The sequence below is a fragment of the Orcinus orca genome, chromosome 5 (assembly GCF_937001465.1).
Source record: "Orcinus orca chromosome 5, mOrcOrc1.1, whole genome shotgun sequence".
Lineage (NCBI taxonomy): Eukaryota > Metazoa > Chordata > Mammalia > Artiodactyla > Delphinidae > Orcinus > Orcinus orca.
The window spans coordinates 141,133,368-141,148,729 of NC_064563.1; positions in this window are offsets into that span (position 1 = coordinate 141,133,368).

Sequence of the window (15,362 nt, forward strand, 5' to 3'; positions counted from 1 at the left end):
GAAAACACAGTCTTCTTGGCCTTGGCAAAGATTTATTAGGACATGAAAAGCACTAACCATGAAGATAAAAATCTGATAACTTGTATCATTACAATTAAGAACTCTATCAAGTCAAGCTGTGAAGTGGAGGAAATTTTTAATATTTCCAACAAAGGCTTCGGAATATATTTAAAAATGTTAAGAAGAAGAAAAGAAAATGATGTTAAGAAAAAGGTGATATATTTAGAAATGAGCTAGAGATTTGAATAGGCTCTTCACAAATATCCAGATGGTTAATAGGCATTTTGATAGCCAGATTTGTTCAGTATCCATCATCAGAAAAATGCAAATTAAAACCAGTGACCTAGATGCCCACCAGGATGACTAACATAAAAAAAAGACTGACAGCTAATACTGTAGTACCCTATGACAGAGTCCCACCCCAAGGCATGCACTCAGCAGAAATGCATGCCGTAGTACAAATATTTTAATACTCGCTTCATTCATAATAGCCTCAAACTAGAAGCCATCCAGATGTCCCTCAACATAGAATGGACAAGTCATGGCCTATTCACGTGATGGAATACTCGGCAATGAAATGAAGGAACTACTCCTACACAAAACTGCACAGATGATTCTCACAAACAATACTGAGCCAGAGTGGTGAAACAAAACAGAATTCCCTTTACGCGAGTTTTGAGAACTGGAAACTGGTCGGAGAGGTCAGCATCCTTACCTGTGAGGTGATGCTGCTAACAGGGAAAGGGCATTGGAAATGGTCTGCAGTCTTCAGGTGAGCAGTGCTGACCGGAGTCGTTCAGAAAATTCATGGAGCTGTACATTAAAAATGCGTGCACTTTTCTGTGGTTTTCAGTAAAACTGAACAGCAAGTGTAAAAAACAAGACAACGCTGATACACCTGGGCCCCAGAGGCATAGTGAGTGTGTGGTCCCTGGCAAAGCTCATGGGAAGCTGGTCCCACGCCTGTGTGCACGGCCCTCACGGCTGTTAGATTACATTCCCACCAGAGGCCCGGAGTGACCTGAACGCCCCACCGTGGAACAGGTGCCCCCTCCTTGGGTTGCCGGCTCCTGCAGCCTCCCAGCAGGGACCTCAGCCCGCCAGCGGGCCTTCGGGAAGTTGCTCCGTAGGGTGGTGAGGAAGTGAGCCTGATGCCAGATTCGTTATTGCTGCTGAGTTGAGAGGAAAAAAGCCAGACCACACCTTGCTGGGCAGGTGGTGCCAGTCATCTTGCAGTTGCCTGGTGCTAGCGTGGAGGACCGTCCCCTTTGCAAGATCCGGTGCTGGCATCCTTGGCGTGGGTGAGGTCTGGGGTGCTGGAGTCTGCTCTAACTGGCCCCAGTAACAAGAGCCAGTTGTTAGGTTTTCAGGACTTTTGTGATCTGGCTGTTAAACTACTCTTAAGAGTTGAATTACATAAATTTACAATTAATTATATAGAGGGCTTCCCCGGTGGCACAGTGGTTGAGAGTCCGCCTGCCGATGCAGGGGACGCGGCTTCGTGCCCCGGTCCGGGAAGATCCCACGTGCCCGTGGCCGCTGAGCCTGCGCGTCCAGAACCTGTGCTGCACAATGGGAGAGGCTGCAACAGTGAGAGGCCCGCGTACCGCCAAAAAAAAAAAAAAAAATTATGTAGTAAACAAAAGCAATTCCTAATTACTACAGTTTATTCTTCATGCTTTTGCTGGTTACTGACGTATATAGTGTCTGTAAGGTGGAAATACTACGTAATGGGATTCTGTGCATCTCTTCCCAACTCTGTTCAATGGTGTCACATAGATACCTTAGAAATTACATAGGTGTCACATAGACAGCTTGAAATTGGCTATGGTTGTGAGTATTTACACCATAGAAATTGGCAAATGCTACATATAAGGCCCCCGCCCACCTCAAAGAATTTGTGAAAGCAGGAGTCTTGTCTGTACGAGAAAAAGCCTGTCTGATGGCACTGAAGTTGCCCTTTGTGTCTTTCTCATTTCACACTTGACCTGGTGATTAGGGGACTTTAACACGTAAGCCTTCTGAGGTGATTCAGGCTAAATGAGTCCCTCCCCACGGCTCCATTTGGTGGGGGTCTTCACGCTCACTGCCATGGCTGCTTCCTGCTTCCCCCCGCCGTGGCCCCATCCTGGATCTGTCATCCTGGGAAGAAGACGCTGCTCACCGCAGTGCCCAGGACCTGCTGGACCAGAGTCAGAGGCCCAAAGTCCGTCGCCGAGTCAGCCTCTCCCACAGCAGCTTTGCTCCCCCATCTCACCTGGCCCTGCTGCAGGTCCTCCTCTGCTGAAAACCACGGAAGGCCCCCTTCTTGCCTCTGGCGACGCCCTGCCTCGAGAGCTTGCAGGTAAATCCAGAGCAGGTGTGCTTCAGGAGGGTCAAACAAGAAACAACCACGAGGACAACTCCAAGCCAGAGGCAGCTGACTCATCTGCCCTCCCTTGAAATTGGGCCAGCCCTCGGCATGCCACAAGAGCCTTCACAACAGAGCAGTTAATATTTAGTACCCGGGCCTCTGTGGCAGGACACTTCAAAGAGAAAGCCTTGCTCTTTCTAACATGTATTTTTGTGTCAAACAGAGGTGTCGTTGTTTTCAGCAAATACCTTGGGATTCGAGTGAATAAATACCATTCTGTTTTTGTAACTTTTCTCTCTCCACTTTTCAGAAGTTATGTATAAAGGCATTTTGCCTAATTCCTTGAGCGCTCTGTTTCAGCTATTATTTATTTGGTGTGATAGAAAGGTCTTACTTTAGATCTCCCTGCTGCCAGTTCCAAGAAACCTGCCACCAGCTCCGAGCTTCGTGTCCTGAAGTGCCGCCCCGTCCTAGCGGGGTGAGCCAACCGCCTCCCAAAAAAGAAAGCAATTGAGCAGATCGACATTACGCTTCCTGACGCGCTCTGCTGTCCCAGTGCCAGCAGGGCTCAGGCTTTTACTGGGGCCTCATTGGAGGCCACATTGCTTTTGCTTCCAGTTTCAAAACAACCACAGCCTCGAAATTGGCCAGACCTTTGACAGCTGAGGCCTAGCACTTGCTACACCCCTTCCCTGTGAGGGACGTGGCTATCAAACATGTTTCCTGGGCCCGTATGAGACGACTGAGCCTGCGTCTCCTTGTCCCCACTGTGGACCTCTCCTAGGGGACAGGGGCCTTGTCACCCCTTCCCTTCTCCCGGGGAGCCTCCGTTCATCCCTGCTGTGCTCTCTGGGGGTGAGTCACGTGGCCCTGACATTTCAATGGGCTGTCCATTCATTCATGCATCAAATCTCTATCTAGCTCATGCAGGCACCGTTCTAGGTGCTGGAGATGCGACAGGGAGCAGAAGCAATGAGAGGCCCAGCCTCAGGCCCTTGACGTTCCAGTAGGGGAGGCCGGCGTCAACTGTGATGGTAGGTAGGTATTTGGTATGTCTCTGGTAATCTGGAGAAAAATGCAGCCAGAAAGCAGTGTGTATGGGAGGGGAAGGGTCACGCTTCTAAACAATGGCCGGGGATAACATCAGCCCTGAAGGTGTTGGCGAGGAGCTCGGAGGACAGGGAAGGGAGGGTGTCCAGGCAGACAGAAGGCAGGAACAGCCTGCAGGGAGGGACCTGCTGGTGTGTAAGGAGAGCAGTAGGCCAGTGTTTCCCCTTGCTCTGGTGGCCTGTGCAGAGGTAGGAGGTTCCCGGGGCAGGGACAGGGCACCCGGGGCAGGGGTTGGGTCTTGGGCCTTAGACCAGCCGATGTGGAGGCATTTCAGCATCTGGCGGGCAGTGCGGCCTGCAGGTGACCCCTTCTTTAGTTCTGCATGTGGACGTAGAGTCACAGAGGACTGGCTCCAGGCCAGGCAGGGGGCATTTCTGATAACCTTTTCAACTGCATTCCGTCAGCCTCCTAACTGAACCTTTGCTTCCAACCTGGGCGCCCCAGCCCCTTTCCCATCCCTCTCCAGTCCCTGGAAATTCTGGCCCCAATCAGGCCCCTAGGAGCTGCCTTCAGCGGATCTGCCTTACAGGGCTCTGGGGACACGGGTGGGTCCACGTATCCAGGCCTGAGCCCCTTCGTTCACTGCCACCCTCCACCGCCCGTTCATCAGCCTCTTCCCCGCTTCACCTCCCACACCGGGACCTAATGTAGCCCCTGGCCTGCAGCAGCCGGCCCCCTTCCAGTGCTCCCACCGCGGGCTGGCACCGGAACCTCCCCTCTCTTCCTGCCACACTGCCTGCATCCCTTCAGTGGTGTGGCTGGCAAATTATTTCACCTCTTGGAGCTTCAGTTTCCACATGCATATAATGAGGATTAACGAGTGTACTCGTACAGAGCTAGCTGCTCAATAAACACTTAGAAAAACACCGCAGTTCAGGGTCAGAGCCACGACTGCAAACTGGCCTTGGCGGCCTCCGAATCTGGTACCTCCAGCCCCCATCCAACCTTCCTCACATCCCCGAGACACAGCCTCTTACCCTCACTGTCTCCCAACATGCTTTTCATGAATGACTGTTTTCTCAAGTGTAGTAGAATGTTCTGGCTACTGCACGGAGTGATTACACACATCGCAGCACTTAATTTCTCCCAAGTACCCTGCAGAGCAGAGCTAACTCTTACCCCTGTCTTACAGATGAGGAAACAAAGCCAAAAGGTTACATAACTTCCCCAAGGTCACGTAGCTGGAAAGTGTCGAGTCAGGATTTGCCCCTGCTGGGCTGACTTGCATCTCTAGCTATTTATCTGCTGGCCACTTCTTCCCCTGCAGCCAAAAGAGCTCAGGTTCCCAGGCCGCAGCAGAACTTCTCCAACCACATATTCTGAAAGCCCTCAATATTTTACCACTAAGAATGTAGGTTTTCCATAGATGCCCTTGATCAGATTGAGCAAGTTCTTTTATATTCCTAATTGGCTGAGAGTTTTTTTTAAGTCAGAAACTAATGTTGGATTTGTCAGATGCCTCTTCTGTGTACATGTGGATGGTCATACAGTTTTCCTTTTTCAGTCTGTTAATATGGTAAATTATACTGATTGACTTTAAAATGTTAAGGCAATCGTACTTTCCTGGGATAAATCCCATTTAACCATCCTTTTTCGTATTGTTGAATTTGATTTTCTAATTTGTTTTAGAACTTTTGCATCTATATGCATGAGGAATATTAGTCTATATTATCTTTTCTTGTAATATCTTTCCTTTGGTTTTGATAACAGGGTTATTTTTGGCCTCATACGGTGAGTTTAGAAGTATTCCTCCTTTCTGATTTTCTAAGAGTTTGTGTAGAATTGGTAGTGTCTTTCATAAATGTTTGGTAGAATTTGTCATTAAACCCATCTGGACCTAGATTGTTGTGTTTTTATTTTGATTCAGTTCAAAATACTTTTTAATTTTCTCTTTGACCCATTGGGTTGTTTTAAAAGTATATTATTTCGTTTCCAAATGTTTTGGGTTTTTCATGTATCTTTTTGTTATTTCTAATTGATTAATTTTGTTATTTCCATGAGTCAGGGAGCATACTTCGTATGATTTGAATCCTTTTAAAATTATTGAGTTGGTTTATGGCCCACGATATAGGGCCAGAACTTGGCAAACATTCCATGTGCACTTAAAAAGAATGTGTATTCTGCTGTTGGTAGGTCAAGTGTTCTATAAATGTCAATCAACCAGTGAAATTAGTTGATAGTGTTGTTCAAGCCTTCTATATACTTTCTGATTTTCTGTCAATTTGTTCTCCCAATTAGAGTGTGAAACTTCTGACTGTAATTGTGGATTTCTCTCTTCTTGGCGTTCTAACAGATTTTACTTTGTGTGTTTTGAAGCTGTGTTATTAGGTACGTAAATATTTAGTACATGTCCTCTTGATGAATTGACTCCTTATCATTATGAAATGGCCGTTTTTTTATTTCCAGTAATATTCTTCGGTCTGAGATCTACCTTGTCTGATATTAACATAGTTACTCCAGTTTTCTTTTGGTTAGTGTTGGAACAGTATATCTTTTCCCATTCCTTTACTTTTAACCTAATCGTCTTTATATTTAAACTAGGTATTTTGTAAGCAGCATATAGTTAGGTATTACATTTTTAGCCAACCTGACCATTTATGCCTTTTAATTAGGGTGTCTGGACATTTACATTTGATGTAATTGTTGGTATTGTTGGGTTTAAATCCACCATCTTGCTATTTTCCTATTTGTAGTATCTTTTCATTCCCACTTTCCTCTTTTTGCCATATTTTTGAGTAATTGTGTATTAAACTTTTTGGTTTATTATCTATTTGATTTTAGTTGTTGATTTATGATTTATAATAGGCATTTTTAACTTCCTTCAAATATTGATAATATTGTGCCAGTTTTCTTATGAGAAGCTTACTACAGTATTCTTCCATTTTCCCCTCCTGGCCTTTGTGTTATTGTTGCTGTACATTTTAAACCCTTTAAGTTAAATTATAAACTCTATAATACATTGCAATTGTTTTTGTTATAAACAGTCAACTGCCTCTTTTCTAACAACTTTATTAAGATACAATTTACATACTATACAATTCACGCATTTAAAGTGTATAATGACATCGTTTTCAGTATACGCAGAGTTGTGTAACAGTCGCCACAATCAATTTTAGAATATCTTCATCACCCCAAAGTGAAACTTTGTATCTTTTAACAGTCGCTCCCATTTCCTCCATCCTCCTAAATTCTAGATGACTGCTAATTTACTGTCGTCTCTATAGATTTGTCTGTTCTGGACATTTGATATAAATGGAATCATAGAATATATGGCCTTTTGTGATTGCCTTCTTTCACTTAGCATAATGTTTTCAGAGTTCATCTGTTTTATAGCACGTATCAGTACTTTGTTTCTTTTTCATTGCTGAATACTATTCCATTGTATGAATACACCACATTTTGTTTATCCATTCTTCAGCTGAGGGACATTTTGTCTGCTTCCACTTTTTGACTTTTATGAATAATGCTGGAATGAACATTCACATTCAAGGTTTTATACGGACATATGTTTTTATTTCTCTTGGGTATGTACCTAGCAGTGGACATGCTGGGTCACACGGGAACTCTACATTTAACTCTTTGAGAGACCGCCAGACTGTTTTCCAGAGTGGCTGGCTGCACCGTTGTACGTCCCCACCAGCAATATATGAGTGTTCCAACTTCTTCACATTCTCATTGGTACTTGCTTTTCCTCATCTTTTTGATTACAGCCATCCTAACGGGTTTGAAATGCCATCTCATGTAGTTTCGATTTGTATTGTTTTAATAGCTAAGGCTATGCATCTCAATGACTTCTTCCCCCCTCCCAGCTTTATACTGCAAAGTGATTACCATAATAAGGTTAGTCAGTACATCACCTCACATAGTTACATGTGTGTGTTGGGAGGGGGTAAGAACTTCAAAGTTCTAGCAGCGGTCTCTTAAGGAGATTTTTTAAATAGGGGGAAAACTCTCTTTTATATTTATGTATGTAGTATTTCTAGTATTCTTTCTTCCTTTATGTAGATACAGGTTTCATCCTGATACTACTTCTGCCTGGAGGACTTCCTTTAACATTTTTTTGTGAATCAGGTCCTGTAGTGGTGAATCCATTCAGCTTTTAAATATCTGAAAAACTCTTTATTTCACGTTTTTGTGAAATATATCTTTGGTGAATATACAGGTCTGTGTTGATAGCTTTTTGTTTTCAGTTCTCTAAATATATTTGCTTCACTGTCTTTGGGCTCACTTTGTTCCCAGGGTGACGTCTCATGTCATTCTTACCTTTGCTTCTCCGTATGTAACGTACCTTTTTTCTAAGATTTTCTCTTTATCAGTGGTGTTAAGCATTTTGATTATGATGTGCCTTTGATTTAGTTTTCTTCATGATTCTTATGTTTATGGTTCATTGAATTTCTTGGATTTGTGGGTTTATGATTTTCATCAAATTTAGAAAATTCTCAGCCATTATTATTTTTTTAATTTAGAAATATTTTTTTATTTTGGCTGTGCTGGTCTTTGTTGCGGCATGCAGACTTCTTAGTTGTGGCATGCATGTGGGATCTAGTTCCCCAACCAGGAATCAAACCCGGGCCCCCTTTATTGGGAGTGTGGAGTCTTATCCCCTGGACCACAAGGGAAGTCCCTCTAAGCCATTATTATTATTATTTTTTAAGAAGGATATTTATTTATTTTTTTATTTAATTTTTTTTGCGGTACGCGGGCCTCTCACCGCGGCGGCCTCTTCTGTTGCAGAGCACAGGCTCTGGACGCGCAGGCTCAGCGGCCATGGCTCACGGGCCCAGCCACTCCGCGGCATGTGGGATCTTCCCGGACCGGGGCACGAATCCGTGTCCCCTGCATCGGCAGGCGGACTCTCAACCACTGCGCCACCAGGGAAGCCCTCAGCCATTATTTAGTCAAATCTTTTTCTTGTTCTTCTCCCTTTTTTCCTGTGGTGTCCAATTACAGGAATATTAGGCTACTTGAAGTTATCTTACAGCTCAATGATATTATGTTCATTTTTTTCAGTCTTTTTTTTTTCTCTGTGTTTCATTTTGGGTAGTATTCGTATGTCTTTAAGCTTACTAATATTTTTTTTACTACAGTGTTTGATCTGTTTGTAACCCCACCAAATGTATTTTTCATCTCATTGTAATTTTCAAGTCTAGAAGTTCATTTTACGTCTTTTCAGTATTTCTGTGTCTCTACTTAAGATGCTTAGCCTTTCCTCTACCTTCTGGAATATGGTTATAATAACTGTTTTAATGTCCTTGTCTAATTCTATCATCTGTACTCTTTTTTGGTCTGTTCCTATTGATTAATTTTCTCATCATTATGGGTCATGTTTCCCTGCGTCTTTGCATGTCTGGTAATTTTTTATTGAATGCTTGACAGTATAGCTTTTATCTTATTGTATGGCAGATATTCTTCTATACCTATAAATATTCCTGAGCTTTGCTCTGCAGTGTAGTTAAGTTACTTGGAAGTAGTTTGATACATTTATCATTTGCTTTAAACTTTGTTAGTTCAGACTAGATTTTAATCTGGGGCTAATTTTTTCTTTACCACTGTAGCAATACCTTCTGAGTATTCTATCTGACGCCTTGTGAATTACAAACCTTTGTGTTCTAGCTGTTTGGAACAGTTCCTGGTCCTGAGTGAAGCTTAGGGGTTATCCCCTCCAGTCCTTTTGAGTGATTCTTTCTCCAGTCTGTTAGTTTCTTTATTTGCATGTGTTGGTCAGTACTCAGCTGAAGACTCAAGGGGGACCCTCTGCAAATCTCTGGGACTCTGTATGATTTCATTTTCTCTGGGTACTCTGCCTTCTCAGACTCTGGCTGCCTTGGCCTCTTTCAACTCTCAGCTCCATTTCCTCAATTCAGGGAGCCCACGGGCCTCCATTGGGGTTTCCCCTCCTTATGCTGTAGTCTGGAAACTCCATACAGTGAGTTGGGGACATTATATGGCTCACCTCATTTTTTCCCCTTTCTGGAGGATTAGTCTTGTGCTGCCTGATGCCCAGTGTCTGCGTATCATTGTTTCTTTCTTTTTCTTTTTTTTTTTTTCTGGTGTTTCAGTGTTTGAGCAGGAGAGCACCTCTTATCCTTGTTATTCCTGGAAGCAGTAGTCTTAGAAGGCATTTTTAAAAATTGTGGTAAAATGTACGTAACATAAACTTTACCATTTTAACTGTGGTGGTTTTTTTTTTTGGCTGCATTGGATCTTTGTTGCTGCGCGCGGGCTTTCTCTACTTGCGGCGAGCGGGGGCTACTCTTCGTTGCGGTGCGCTGGCTTCTCATTGCAGTGGCTTCTCTTGTTGCAGAGCACGGGCTCTAGGCGCACGGGCTTCAGTAGTTGCAGCACGTGGGCTCAGTAGTTGTAGCACGCGGGCTGTAGAGTGTGTGGGCTTCAGTAGTTGTGGCTCGCGGGCTCTAGAGCACAGGCTCCATAGTTGTGGTGCACGGGCTTAGTTGATCCGCGGCATGTGGGATCTTCCCTGACCAGGGATCAAACCCATGTCCCCTGTGTTGGCAGGTGGATTCTTAACCACTGTGCCACCAGGGAAGCCCCTTAACTGTTTTTAAGTGTACAGTTCAGTGGCATTGAGTACGGTTGACCCGTGAATGACTGGTTATCATCATCCCCCTCAGCTGAAAATCCATGTGTGATCTTACACTTGCCCTCTGTACGTGAGGGTCCACATCCGTGGATTCACCCAGTCGTGGATTGTATAGTGCTACGGTATTTATTGAAAAAAATCCACATCTTACTGGACCCATGCAGTTCAAACCCATTTTGTTCAAGGGTCAACCGTACGTTCATAGTTTTGCACAACCATCACCACCATCCATTTCTAGCACTTTTCATCTTCTCACACTGAAACTCTGTCCCCATTAAACACTAACTCCCTTGGATTAGATACTTGATACTGTGGATGCTCCACTGCTGAGAGTCTGTAGTTCATTGTCTTAGTTCATTGTCTTCCCTTAAATAATGTGTAGTTTTATGCTGGAAGGCAGTTCATTTGCTGATAGAGCTTAACCTTCCCAGTCTTGTTAGTAGGCTTTGCGAGGGACAGATGGCCCTTGCCCTGGGGCTGGAGGAGTCTCACCTGAATGACCGGCTTGTTAGCCTAGGTGTCTCCGCTCTGTCTGGTCAGAACTCCAGCACTGCGTGATTCCCCAAAGCTCCCCTCGTCGCACGGCCCCGCAGTAGCTGTTCTCTGCCGGGCCTGTGGAGGCCTGTCCCGCACACACAGCTTAGCATTTGGCTGAGGTACAAGGGAGCTTCGATGGCAGTTTCTGGAGCCCCTTCTCTGTGCAGGTTTTCTCCTCTCTTGTACCCTGCCCTGCGGATTCCAGCCACCTCAGCGGCCTGAACTCCAGTCTCTCTTACTTGTCCCCAGTGGAGAGCCCAGCTGCTGTGGGGCCCCTTCCCTGTGCCCTGGGTTGGGAAGTGTCCCCAGGCAGAAAGCCATGGTGAGTCTGCACTCACCTCAGGTTTCACTTTCCTCCAGGGTCATCATGGTCCTATGATGGTTTTTATCCAAAGTCCAGAAGCAAGTGCTTCCTGTTTGTCCAGCTTTATATTCTTTTATTGTGAGGGAATAGGTCCTATACCCGTTCTTCAGTTCTGACGAGACCTGAAAGTCCTGGAGGGCATTTAAAACACAGGATGTCTAACTCGCCATTTGAAGTTGTTTGCGTTTCTGTAATACAGACTCCTACTTCCCAACCCTCCCACTTCTTCATGAGGTATATCGCAATTACATACCTGTGTAGGGCAAGGTTGTGTGGAAGGAACAGATGGAGGAAGAGTTTCATGACTCAGTTGAGGTGTCAGAGCAGCAAAAACCCGGAGCAGCAGCCACTCTGAGGACAGAAACCCCCATGGAACTTGCCAGTATATTGAGGGGAAATTTGGATTTTGACGAGGCCGGGCAAAAAAAGGAACGGATTCAACTTAACCTTGCCTGACTCAGAAATCCAAGAAATCCTGCTGACATCTTAGTTATCTTTATATTCCCCATAGCACCTAACAGGGGCTTCCAGTTAGAAAACGGAAAGAAGTTATCATAGAAACACAATAAATAAATGAATGAGTTTATGGTCTCACTTGAAAGGCAAAAGAGAATTGTTTCCTATATATTTCTGTAATTTGTTTTCTCGAGTGGTCACAGGATTTTAGATTTAAGTTCCAATAGCAAACTCTCTTATATCCTAACGCTTTTCCCCTGTGCCACACTTTAAAAGAGGTTGGCTTTTTCTGTCTCAAGAAGCTTCTGCGTGGGCTTCCCTGGTGGCACAGTGGTTAAGAATCCGCCTGCCAATGCAGGGGACATGGGTTCGATCCCTGGTCCGTGAAGATCCCGCATGCCACAGAGCAGCTAAGCCCGTGTGCCACAACTACTGAGCCTGTGCTCTAGAGCCCGCGAGCCATAACTACTGAGCCCTCACACCACAGCTACTGAAGCCCATGCGCCAGAGCCCGTGCCCCGCAACAGGAGAAACCACCGCAATGAGAAGCCCGTGCACTGCAACCAAGAGTAGCCCCTGCTCGCGGCAGCTAGAGAAAAGCCCGCACGCAGCAACGAAGACCCAACGCAGCCAAAAATAAATAAATACATTTATTTTTAAAAAAAAAAAAAAAGCTTCTACATGTCAGGGCAGCCTGACCGCCCCAGAGGCAGGTCATTAGGCGTCTGGAGCGGCGCCCCTGGCAGGACCTGCGCTCCCTTGACACGGCAGCTGGTGGAAAAGGGCCTTGGGGGACAGGGAGGAGAAGAAAGGAAAATGATTGTGCAGAATGGACTCTACAGCTTGTCTCCACATGCCTGCTGCTTTGACCAAAGCCCTGAGGCTCTGCCAGCCTGGGGACCAAGCCTGTGACTGTGGAGCCCAAAGAGCCCTAATATGGCCTTCCCGTCTCAGGGGGAGGCGGGGGCCTGGGGCGCTGGCTTTGGGGCTCTGTGGCGGCCCTGGTTTCCTGTCTTCTCGCTGACCCTCCACTGCTTTCTCAGCAACTTCTGCCTCCCTTGCTGGCCCGTCAGGCCGGGAGCTGTTCTGTGGGCAGCAGTAGGGCCTGCGGAGCCGCCCTAGTTGTCAGTCTGAGGAGGCAGAGCCGCTTTCTGCTGGGACGGGACTGGGGGGAGGGGCGGGGGAAACCTGCAGACCAGACCCCTGTTGCCACCGAGAGGAAATATAAAGAGTGGCCTGGATGTGTGTGCACTACCGAATGTAAACTAGATGGCTGGTGGGAAGCAGCATAGCACAGGGAGATCAGCTGGGTGCTTTGTGACCACCTGGAGGGGTGGGATAGGGAGGGTGGGAGGGAGGGAGACGCAAGAGGGAGGGGATATGGGAACATATGTATGTGTATAACTGATTCACTTTGTTATAAAGCAGAAACTAACACACCATTGTAAAGCAATTATACTCCAATGAAGATGTTGGGAAAAAAAAGGGGGACAGTACAAGGGGTGAAATGAGCCCGGAGCTCAGACAAAGGAGATGTGAATACTGGAAACTCCTTCCACCATTCTTGCCAGTTGTCACCACATCAATCCTAAAAATAGTCTCTTTAATCCTGAAGAAGCAGCTAGAGGAGAAATTGGCTGGTTGGCTTTTAACCCTTCCGTGTCTGTTAGATGGGCTGGTGTCAAAGCCCCTGAGCAGGGGCTGTGCTTGTGGAGAGGAGGAACCAAGAGGTGGTGAGGCCAACACCGAACGGCATTTGGCCGGTGCCCCCACAAAATGAATAAACCCCACTAACATCCAAACACTGGGGCTAAATAATACAGGCCGCTCCCTCCTCCTCTTCTACTGCCGTGCTTCCCTCGCAGCCTGAAGATCACTAGGGTTTAGTGGAAAGAGTCAGAATCTTGGAGTGGAGCAGATGGGCGTTTAATGCCTGGCTAATGGCTTCTGTTTGGTGAGCCTCGCTCTGGGCTGTGAGTATGTTACACAGCTGATCCCAGGACCATGCAAGGTGGAGGAAGTGCCTGAAATAGAGCCCTTTCCCATCACAGACTTGTTCACAGAGTATCCTTCAGGGTGTCCAGCTGCTCTCGTCACTCGGTTGGAGTTTGCAGGGCCCGGGAGAGCCTGCGGATTCAGCTCATCCGCAGGTTGATGAGACTTTAGTCTTCACCCAGTGGTTCTCCACTGTGTTCTACTCATTAGAATCCCTGGAAGCCTTGAAGCATCCCATGACCAGGGTTCCCAGACCAATTAAATCTGACTCTTTAGGGGTGATAGCCACGTTACAGACTGATTTTGTGTTCCCCTAAGTTCTGAAGCCATAACCCCCTGTGTGACTGTATTTGGGAGTGGAGCCTTTAAGGAGGTAAATAAGGTTAGAAGAGACCATCAGGTCAGAACCCTAGTCCAACAGGATGGTGTACTTGTAAGAAAAGGAAGAGACACCGGAGAGGCTCGTGCCCAGAGAAAGGATCCTGTGAGGGCACAGTGAGTAGGCTGTTTGCAAGCCAAAGAGAGAGGCCTCAGGAGTAACCAACCCACAGCCATCTTGATCCAGGATCTGGAACTTCCAGCTCCCAGCACTGTGAGTGAGAGAATAAACGTCTTGTTTAACTCAGCCCATTTGTGGTATTTCGCTATCGCAGCCCTTGCAGATGAACACAATCCAGCATCAACACTTTTCCTTTTTCAAAATAACTTTGGGGCTTCCCTGGTGGCGCAGTGGTTGAGAGTCCACCTGCCGATGCAGGGGACACGGGTTCGTGCCCCGGTCCGGGAAGATCCCACATGCCGCAGAGCGGCTGGGCCCGTGAGCCATGGCTGCTGAGCCTGCGTGTCCGGAAAAAACTTCGGCTCTTCTAGGTTTTTTGCATTGCCAAATACAATTCAGAAGCAGACTGTCTAAAGCCTGCTGGGGGGTTTTGGGATTGCATTGAATCTATGGATCAATTTTGAAAGACTAAACACCTGAACAATATGGATTCTTCCAATTTCTAAACACGATATATCTCTCCATTAATTTATATCATTTTTAATTTTTCCAATCAGTTTTTCTTTCTATATCATTTTAATTTTTCTCATTGATGAGACACCAGTTTTCAGTCTGGTGTTTCATATCTTTCATTAAATGTATCCCTAAGTATTCTATGTATTTTGATACTACTGGAAATGCTATTTTTAAACTTTATTTTCTAAAAAAATAGGTTTTTGCTGGCACACAAATATAATTTTTGTATATTGACTTTGTATCCTGCAACTTTGATAAATGTTATTAATTCTAGTAGTATTTTTTATTCCTTAGAATCTTCTATGTAGACAACCATGTCTGCAAATAGGGACAATTTTACTTTTTCCCTTCTAATCTTATGCCTTTTACTTTTTTCTTAATACACTGGCTAGGACCTCTGGTACAAGACGTTCTCACCTCGTTCCCAGTTTTAGGGGAAGAGAATTTAGTCTTTCACCATTAGTATGATGTTAGCTGTAGGTTTTCCATTAGATGCCCTTTATCCAGTTAAGGAAGTTTCCTTCATATTCCTAGTTTGTTGAGAGGGTTTTGTTGTTGTTTTTTAATCATTAATGTTGAATTTTGTCAGTTTTTTTTTAGTGATCATATGATTTTTCTCTTTTATTCTGTTGTGGTAAATCACATTGATTTTCAAGTGTTGAACCTCCAAGAAATCCTATTTGTTCAAGATGTATAGCTGGATTATATTTGATAAAATTCTGATGAAGACTTTTGCATCTGTGTTCATGAGGGAGCTCAGTCTGTAAATTTCTTTGTTGGAATGTCTTTGTCAGGATGTGGTATTAGGGTTTTGTTGACCTCGTAAAATGAACTGTAGTGTTCCCTTTTCTGAAAGAGTTTGCATAATGTTGGTATTATTCTTTGTTAAATGTTTGATAATTTGGATTTTTCTCTGGGGAAAAGTTTTATA